The sequence below is a fragment of the Leptonychotes weddellii genome, unplaced genomic scaffold, assembly GCF_054177405.1.
Source record: "Leptonychotes weddellii isolate Sample4059 unplaced genomic scaffold, ASM5417740v2 HiC_scaffold_6657, whole genome shotgun sequence".
In the NCBI taxonomy this organism is placed as follows: Eukaryota; Metazoa; Chordata; class Mammalia; order Carnivora; family Phocidae; genus Leptonychotes; species Leptonychotes weddellii.
The window spans coordinates 460-10,007 of record NW_028035706.1 but is presented as its reverse complement, the minus strand read 5'-3'; the positions used below and the strand labels follow the sequence as shown (position 1 = coordinate 10,007).

General features: G+C 52.5%; 1 long non-coding RNA gene across 1 annotated transcript; it reads left to right on the top strand.

Moving 5' to 3' along the window:
• Positions 1-2,568: 2,568 nt before the first annotated feature.
• On the top strand, positions 2,569-5,466 carry LOC145719714 (uncharacterized). The gene is made up of 2 exons (XR_014142564.1): positions 2,569-2,622; positions 2,772-5,466. It is a non-coding gene; the product is annotated as an uncharacterized LOC145719714 (long non-coding RNA).
• The last annotated feature ends 4,082 nt before the right edge of the window (positions 5,467-9,548 follow it).

Here is a 9,548-nt window from a genome sequence, read left to right as displayed (position 1 = left end):
GGTCTTTCTGTGACCCCGAGGGTCCTGAGACCACACTGTCCCGGAGGGTTCCACCCCCCGCTTAGACACCGGAGTGACGTCCCTCAGCGGAGCAGACTTTTAAAAGTTCCGATTTTGTGCTCCGTGGTTCTATCACTTGCCAGCAGCGGCCGACGGAGGCCCCTCCCCCGCCATCTATCCTCCCGAATATCGCCTCGGATTCACTTCTCCGCACGTCCTACCTTCCAGAAAGTGGTCGTTTTTCGATGAGAGAGTTGTTGCTCTTCTTTTCTTCAATCTCCTGTTGAGTTTGTAGGTGTTCAGAATGGTTTGATCCCTATCCAGCTGAATTCCTGAGAGGAGACGAAATCCAGGTCTCCTACTCCTCCGCCATCTTGCTCCGCCCCCTATTTTTTTAATTTTTTAAAAAGATTTTATTTATTTGAGAGATCGAGTAAGCACAGCAGTGGGGAGGGGCAGAGGGAGAAGGACAAGCAGACTTCTCCCTACTGATCAAGGAGCCAGACTTGGGGCTCGATCTCAGGACCCCGAGATCATGACCTGAGCTGAAGGCAGATGCTTCACGCATTGAGCCACCCAGGCGCCCTGAGAAAAAAACCTGTTTAAACTGCCCCCTCCACATGTGCCCCCATCTCGAGAATCAGATTTAGTTAGCTTAATTTCCAATTTAAAGTAATTTGACAGTCTAAAAACTGTGTTTCTATAAATTTCTGCCTGTGTGTTTTGTATTTTTCAGTTGCTTAAGATGATAAATGCAAAATGAATTGTTTTAATACTTGCTGTAAAAATTTGTGCTATAGCCAAGTGTTATAAAGTCAACAAAGTAGGGATAAAGTTGTGCCTGTTGCTCTCGTCACGAGGGCCACCTTTTCTCAGGTCCGTGTGTACACAGTGGGTCTGGCACCCTTTCCATCGGTCTGCTGGTAGCGTGTTTTCTGGGTTGTGGTGGAGTCACGGGGGTCTGCTCTCTGTGCTCAGGCACAGAGGTAGGAATGGGTGGACACTGGACATTGTTGCAATTGAGCAAGGAGGTGAGGAGCAGTGAGGGGCTGGCCACACTGATTTGTGGGTCTTGGCCCTCGGTGCCGTTGCAAGGTTCCCATTGGGGCTGGAGGGAGTTCGGGAAGGCAGTGGGAGCCCGGGGTTTGCTGGAGAACAGAATGAATGTCTGTAACTTCTGCATATCCCCTTTCCAAAATGTATCTGATTCAGCACCAATGTTAATTTACCTTAGTCTGGAAAATAATTACACTGTGTGCAGTTTTCTAGGGGAAAAAAAATCCACTTGATTTAAAAACCAAAATCAGAATGATGGGTGGGAAAACAACATTCTGAGGGAGCTTATGTGCTCGTGATTGGCAGTGTTTCCTCAACTATGGAGTTTGTTTTATTTTTGCATTTTAAAAGAACACGTTTGTTAAACACAGGAAAACGGAGGGGGAAGTGCATGTGGAGAGAGAAACAGTAGTGGTCAGCTGGTGTGCAGCCTGGTCCCATTGTACTGTGCGATGATCGCGTGGCAGGTAAGTGGCGATTTAAAAGGCACATTCACGGTTTTCACCGCGGAAAATTGAGACTTGTTTAAAAACTACTTATAACCTCCCCCCATCAAGTCACTAAGGTTTTATAGATTTTCCTGGTCTCTTCATATACTTAACATGTAAATTGACGTGAATAGTAAATGTGTAGTTTTTGGTTCTGGGAGTGAAGCAGCAGGAGGGCGACAGAGGTCCCAGGGCGCGGCCGGGGCTGAGCTGGATCCGCATCCGGGAGTGATTCCCGAGCGTGGGGACCACACTGGGGACAGGAAGACTTACATCGCACTGTGTGCCGTGCCTCCCACATGCAGTTCTTGGCTTTGGTTTCCATTTTGAGGAGAGTCCGTGCTCGGGCCGACTTTCCCAGGAGGGAACTCGGATGATGCAGCTCTGAGCCCCCGCGTCTGTCTTTCCGCTGCCTTCGGTCCACGGAGACTGCTCCACGAACCACATGTGCCAAATATTTCTCCAGAACACCCATGCTTGCTGCTTCACCGTCTTTTGGAATTCAGTTTGTGGAGGAGAAATCCGAGGCCGTCCAAGATTTTTGTTTTCATGTTAGGAAATTTGTATTTTCCTTCTGAATGTTTTTGGGCTTTTCTCCCCTTTATCTTCATAGTAAAATGGATGTTCAGCTTCATCTTGATGCAGTCTTTGTCGTTTTGTCTGGAATGTTCTGTCCCATCACAGATGCCTGTTTGGGTCGTGAGCCCATGTTTTGGGCTTTCCTCCACAATCTCCGTTTTGATTTTACTCTTTACAGTTTTGATGCTAAGCTTCCCATAGGAGTTTTGGTTCTCGTTCCCTCAATGCCGTGGCTGTGACGTGTCTGCAGGTTCTTTCGCTGCCATCCGTGGCTGTGACGTGTCCGTGGACTCCATCGCTGCCGTCCATGGCTGTGACGTGTCCGTGGACTCCATCGCTGCCGTCCATGGCTGTGACATGTCTGTGGACTCCATTGTTGCCATGACTGTGACATTTCTGTGGGCTCCGATGCTTTCCGTGGCTGTGACATGTCCGTGGACTCCATTGTTGCCATGGCTGTGACATTTCTGTGGGCTCTGATGCTGTCCGTGGCTGTGACGTGTCCGTGGACTCCATCGCTGCCGTCCATGGCTGTGACATGTCCGTGGACTCCATTGTTGCCATGGCTGTGACATTTCTGTGGGCTCCGATGCTGTCCGTGGCTGTGACATGTCCGTGGACTCCATCGCTGCCGTCCGTGGCTGTGAGGTGTCCGTGGCTTGACTACGTGTCTGAAGTTTTGGTGGCCGTGCCTTCCTTCCTCTGTTTCTGCAGGAATGACTGGGAGGTGGGGAGGTTACATCAGCATTGCCGGTGAGATGCTGCTTTGTGGCCCCTGCCCGGGCTCTCTGGAGGGAGGGCCGGCATGCGGCAGGAACCCAGCACCCCAGGCAGGTTGTGCTGTCGACTGAGGAAGGAGCTGGTCCCATCCCGCACGGGAGGTGAATGTACAGAGTGTGGCAGGCATGGGATTGTCACGGTTGTGAAGGGCTCTCTACTTCTCTAAAATACATCTCAATACTACCCAAAGGGTTTGTAGGGTCTTCACCGGCAAGTTTCTCCTGCTGTGGAGACCATGGCTTGATTAACTGTGATTACAGTGAACAGCGGTGTCCGCGTGTTGGCGGGGAGCTGACAGGCTGACCCCCATGGAGAACCTCCTCCAGCGCTGCCCCTGCTGGACCCCCCGCCCTGGACTGCTGCCCTCGCCCGAATGGAGCGTATGCTCTGCTGCCCCTGGGGTGCACGAGGCCTTCTCAAGACCGCGCCTTTTCTCTTTTTAAGCAAGGGGTGCACTTGGAGAATCCTGATCTTTTACATCATTTCGTCTTTTAAAACCTCGTTTCCCCAGGATGTCTTGTGCCTCTATGCTAACTGTGAGCCTCTTGTCCTTTCTGCTGTGAGTACAGGTGCGTCCGAGGCTTCAGGTGCTGGTGAAGGAGAGGTATGACTACTTCTCACGTCTTCATGCGACACCTGTGCTCTCCACTGTGCTTTCCAGTTCCGCAGCCTCCTCCCCCTCACGCATGGAACATTCTACTATTTCCCCCTAATTTAAAACTATGCAGTAAGATTTAATAGAGCAAAGCCATCAAATGAGAGTCCTTTTAAAAACTGGGAAAAAACCCAGAAATATGGATATGTGTAACATTACAAGCCAGCCAGAATTCAATAAAAACGTTTTCTTGGATGTTCTGAGTGGATAGCCCCAGACAGCTGCAGGGAAGAGATTCCCTGTGCATCATCAGAGACTAATGCATGTTTATTGAGTAAAATAGGCTGAGTGGAAGGGTAGGGATGGAGGCCAAGCCCCTGCCCATCCTGATGTTCTGCGAGTAGTTCTGGCAAGCTAGGTTAAAGATGCTTTCCCTCAGCACGTCGCCGTGTGACCTCACGAACGTGGGATTGAAATGGCTTGTTCCATGCACTTCTTCCCTGGACTGTTGAATCTTTCTTCCCCTGGAGAGCCCGGCGGTGGGAGCACAGAAGTGGGCCTCACGTGGTTATGTATTACATTCCTTTCTTAAATTAGCCTCCACGGGCACCAGCTGCCGTTGACAGAAGAGTAGGGGCCAAAGGGCTTGTCCCGTCCCGATGTGAGAGCATGGGAGGCCCTCTGCACCTCAGGTGCAGACGTCCGTACCTCATGGTGTGGTGCATGTGGGCTCCGTCTGGGGGGCCTTGGACCTTGACACTTAACAGCCATTCTTCTGAACAAAGTCGGGGTGGGGCAGAGGTCTAGAGTGAGAATGATAGTAGATGCTTGAGTTGGCCCGCATGTCCTTAGGGACATAAATCTATGCAACAAAACCCACTCCACCATTTTTGTATTTAAATGGGGAACCGATAGTCCTGGTGTCTGGGCATTCGTCCTATAGATGTGCCCTGCCTAGTATAGCCAGGTATGCCCTAGTAGATCCAGAAATGCAGACTCTCCAGCCACCCGCCCCCTGCAGACAAGCAGAATCAAAAGTTCTAGGGAGGGAGTGCCCAGCAAGCCTTTAGGGTGCCCTGTGGGCGATTCTGCTGGAGTTAGGTTTCAGAACCTCTGCTCTGCTGGCTGCCAGTGAACCATGCGTTTGCTGACTTTCCAGCATAAAAAGGCCAGGTTCTGAAATAGCTGGTTGTAGTATTGTGTGGTGCAGAAATAGAAGCGCTTTCTTAAAACAGGCATGGTCAGGAAAATGATGTCCATCACATTTAGGAAAGATTTCGAAGTAGTGGGCACTGTTTCTTGCCTTTGCTTCTTGGAGCAGGGATATAAAACCTTTCCCTCAAGTTAAATCCACGTTGGCTTTTTTCTTAGGGAATCTAATAGGACTGTACACCAGGGATGTTGGCTACAGGCTGTGATCGACTAGTAGATCAAGTTAGAACTGGGTCCGTTTCTCCCTGAGTGTTGACCAACTGGAATGCTCGCTGGTGCTCAGCAGCAAGAGAAAAGGGTGCTACTTGGATTTTCTTTCCAGTGTGAGCTGGTAGGAGGGGTTCCATCCATGAGGTACCTGGGATCTAATTATGAACAGAAGCCCAGAAATATAATGATTATGATGAGCAAGGACCGATCAAGGTGCAGGGTTGATCTTCCCAGCTGGAGGACGTCCTGTGTCTTGTTGAAGGCTTTGCCACATGGCCGCCCTGCCCGTGGGTCTGAGTGCAGGAAGGGTCAGAATGATCCAGCCCAGGGCAGAGCAGCTCTGTTAGAACCTGGAGCCCAAACCAGCCTCAGGTCCCTTGTCTTGTAAACTCCTTGAAAGTGGATTCTCAGCAGTCACATGGAGCAGGTGAAGTAGGTGAATAGAGTGTGTCACTTGTCACCCAGAAGACTGAGGTGTTACCTAGAGGTCCTTCGGGATTAGGATGGATTTTTTGGAGTGACGGTAATTTTTTGTGAATGATCTTGGACCTGTTTCCCCCCCTTGTGATAGGGCGTTCTTGTCCATTGCTATCTTTAGAAAGTCCCAGTATGCCAACAGGTATCCTAAGGAGAGTCACAGAAGAGAAACATGGTTGTATGATTATGCAGTGTTGTGTATGCGTTGGACCTTGTTCTCACACGCCTGCCTGTGTGCGCACGCGCAGCTCCGGGACACATGGAGTCAGGTGCTTGGAGTCCACGTGCTCTTTGGGGCGTGGACGCGAAGCCCCGAGGGTTTGAGAAGCGTCTGTGGTGCAGACGTGTTGGAGGCAGGCCTTCCGGTGTGTTCCTCTGTGTGAGCACTTCCCCGCCTCCCGTCACCCGGGGCGTAACGTGTGCCGCTGAGCTGCGTGCCACGTGTAGAGCTGGTCTTGCTGTGTCAGTGAGTCTGCGAGGGCGAGAGCATGAGCACCATCATACTCATGGATGTCCTCCCTCCGACGTGAGGGACTCCTGCGCTGGGGAGTGCTGTCCCCGGCGAGTCCAGAGTTCCGCACCAGGCGAGGGCAGGCCTGGCCACGCACCCGTGCTCTCCAGTGGCGCCACCTCCCCATCCAGGGGCAGTCGAGGGCCCGTGGCAGGAGGAGGCAGCCTGTCCTACGGCACATCCACAGACATGCTTCCTGGGTGCTCCCCGCCCCCGTCTCCAGGGCAGTCAGGGAGGGGGCTGGCCTGTGGGGATGGTGACCCTCTGGCTGGGCGTCTTTGCGGTTTGTGGGGGAGCAGGACCCCTCACACGGGAAGGGTTTTGTGTGCAGGTTGGGAAGTCGGCCTGGGATAGCTTCCACGCAGAGTCCGAGAAGAATTCTAGCCGTACCGCTTGTGTGTGCGACCTTGGACAGGTGTCTGGATTTACAGGGCTTTGTCTCGTCTGCAAATGGGCATGACGTGCTGAGAGAACGGCTGGCGGCCGCGGGCTTGCACAGGGGACGGCGTGAGCTTCCTGAGCCCCTCGCCGCGATGGTTTCTGTGGAGGCCACCCGTGTGCCATGGCGCTCGAGAGCAGGGGAGACGTTGTTGCTCTGGGCACGCGTCCTGTGGCGTCTGCTGTAGTCCTGGGAGCCCACTGGATGTCGCGTAATTACTACCACCTTGAGGAAACGGCGCGCGTGGGCTGGGCTCCCTTATTTTGCTGCGATAAACAGCATCGGGAACCAGAGCCTAGCTGCGCTCTCTGCTGGGGGATCCCCTTCGCTGCTTGGGGCAGCCTCAGGGGACAAGAGCGCTTTTGAAGCAGGAAGCAAAATCCATGTAGACTCCCCTGTCACTTGAGTGGCAGGAGAAGAGTTGTTTGATGACAAAAGTGCGGTGGGTGACTGTGTCTTTCAGTCCTTATTTTGAGGGACGGGGGGCCTTTCTCACCGAGGCAAGGGGTGACGTTACCTGGAACTCGGGAGAGGTCAGAGTATGGCACTTGGGCTTTACAGTTTGTTTTCCTGAGATGTTCCGAGAGGCCAGGAGAGCTTCGGTTGTCCCCTCCTGGCGGCCGTGCATCTGTACGGAGACATTTTGCAGCCTGACCCCAGATGAAATCGGCATCTGCACAGCAGAGGAGGGTGCCTTGGTCGGCAGCGCTCTGCACCAGGCAGGTGCTCGTGTGATTCTGAACCCGCACACCCCGGAGACCTGCAGCCTTCTGGCTTCCTGGGTGAATCCATGCCAGAAGCATCCAAAGCCTGTGCACCTGAACCGGCAGTCTCCTGGCATGAATTTCCTTACCAAAACGGGCCGTAAGGGGAAGAGAGGACGCACGCTCTCTACCCGGATGGCCCATTCTTGTGACTCACAGTCTAACTCTGTTGCCTGCCAGAGAATGCTGTCTGTTCTTGTCTTGTTTAAGGTGATTATTTATTTGTGTTTTGCGAGAACGGTGCTTCGGGGATTTAAATATTCAGGCTTAATTGTCGTGCATGATCGGATGGGCGCTATAATTTTACTCTTTGTCAAGACTTCCGGTTTGCCATTGGAGTTACTTGCATTTTCTTGCGTTAGCGGATACAAAATCTGTTAGTATGAAGCAGCAGCTACACAGGATGTCACATCAGGCACAGTTTCCTAAATTGTGCGTGCTCTTCAGTAAAGCATGGATGGGTTCACTCCTTCGTCCCGGCTCCCCAGTTGTGCTGCTGTGTTTCCCGAGTCCCTTCTCTCTGGCTCTGAGATAAGGTCACATTTTGAACTGGGCCGGAGTTAAGGATGCTGCTTTCACCCTGCAGCTTGCTCTCAATTTTACAGAAGCCGCTGCTGAGACATGGCGAGCAGGTGGTGCGGGCCCTTCCTCCTGGCGTGCCCCGCGTTCTGTGTGACTCTGGGCGGTGACTCCTCCGGGGGGAGGGAGGGTGAGCAGGTCAGTAGGTCAGCAGGTGCCTGGCCCCTCCCGAGTCTGTGGAGGGATTAGTCCTTGGACAGGAGGTCTGGTTATCTTCTACTGGGCTGGTTGTTAACTGAGTCCAGCCTCTCTTGTTGAGCTTTGGAAAAGAGCATGAACTGGAACAGTGAGTCTGGTCTTCTGAGTACTGACCACATGAGGACCCGAGGGTTTATAATCAGCTGTGGGAACACGGAGCACTCCGCCGGTCTGGGTACCAGTGGCGGGCGTGGATCGCTTGTCCTTCTGGGAAGACAGCCTGGTTTACTGCCCTGAGGCTCGCGCTGTCCATGGAGTCCTGGGACAGCACCGTGTCTGTGGTGACACGGTGGCCTTTCCCATCAGGAGCCGCCTTTCCCCCTGGAGGGGCGTGTGGGAGTCCTTCTGGAATCCAGTGCTGTGGTGTGATTTGCCCCGGCTCTCACCCCTTTGAAATGTGACACTTTATTGGATGAACATCGGATAACCTGTCACGGAGCAAAATCAAGGTAAATTTGTATTAGGTGTTGGTGTAGGTGTGTAGACATATTTTGAGGAATAACATGTGGATGGAAGCTGACAGCAGCCGTTGGGGAAGATGGAAACCCCCTGCAGAGAGTGGAAAGGAAATCTCACACATGCGTGCGGAGAATGAAGACCTGTTTCTGTTGCCTCAACGTCGGCGCTGTCAGGGTCCCACAGACATGGGGGGGTCGGACACGGCCTCGGCACCATGGTCTCTCCAGGCCGGTTTCATGGAAGAAGGAACGTTAACCAAACACTCAGATGTTTGGAATTTAGGAAATGGATCCAGAAGGAAACAGCCCTAAGTCCTGGAGAAATGTGGGTTAGGATAATGTACACCATCATGTGATTTTGTAAGATCTTGTAAAAATAATGTAAATCATCACCTTATTACATAAGAGGTCTTCACAGCAATATTTACACAAGGCAGAAGTTAACGCCAAATTCTGTGTCAAAACAATTCATTGCATCACACTGAAAAAATAAAAGTCAAAATGAGAACTAGAAATCCATATTTTTAAAATAGCGGGGAGGAGCCGGTGCGGGGATAAGCTGGTCAAGGGAGGAGGAGGGGGAAGGAGACCAGCTCCATTTTTGAGCCCAGCAGGGCTGTGACTGGTCTGGGAAGAGTCTTCTTTGGACACCAGAATGTTGGGGAGCTGGTTGGCAAGTAGGGTGTGTGCCTCGCTCAGAAGGGAAGACCTTGCCCGAGTCAGTGGACAGGTTGCTGACCAGAGCGAGGGCTGCGAGGGCAGCGGCCGGCTCTGGGATCGAGGCGCACCTGCACTGCTCAGACGCTGGAGATGCCGTTCTGGAGCCTTTGAGCCCACACTTGCAGCAAAGGGCATGGCCTCACCCAGCAAGGTCACTGAGCCACTCTCTGGCCGTACCGTGTTTGGGATTGGGCAGAGTGTGGAGCTTCCCGCCCATGGGAAATGGGGTGCGTGGAGGAGCAACATTTGACACCTGAGGAAACCCACCTAGAACAGGGCACACTCCACAGGAGTGAAGACCATGAAAAATTAGTGGGGTGGGTAGAGGGGAGGGGACTGTTACAGATCACAGAGAAGAGCGAGTCACCAAAGTCAGGGCGTGATCTTGGATGGATTGGTTTGGTGGAAGAAAAAAGGCTGTAAGAGACGTTTTAGGGGACAGTTGAGCTAACATGAATATCAACTGGACAGTGATAATATGG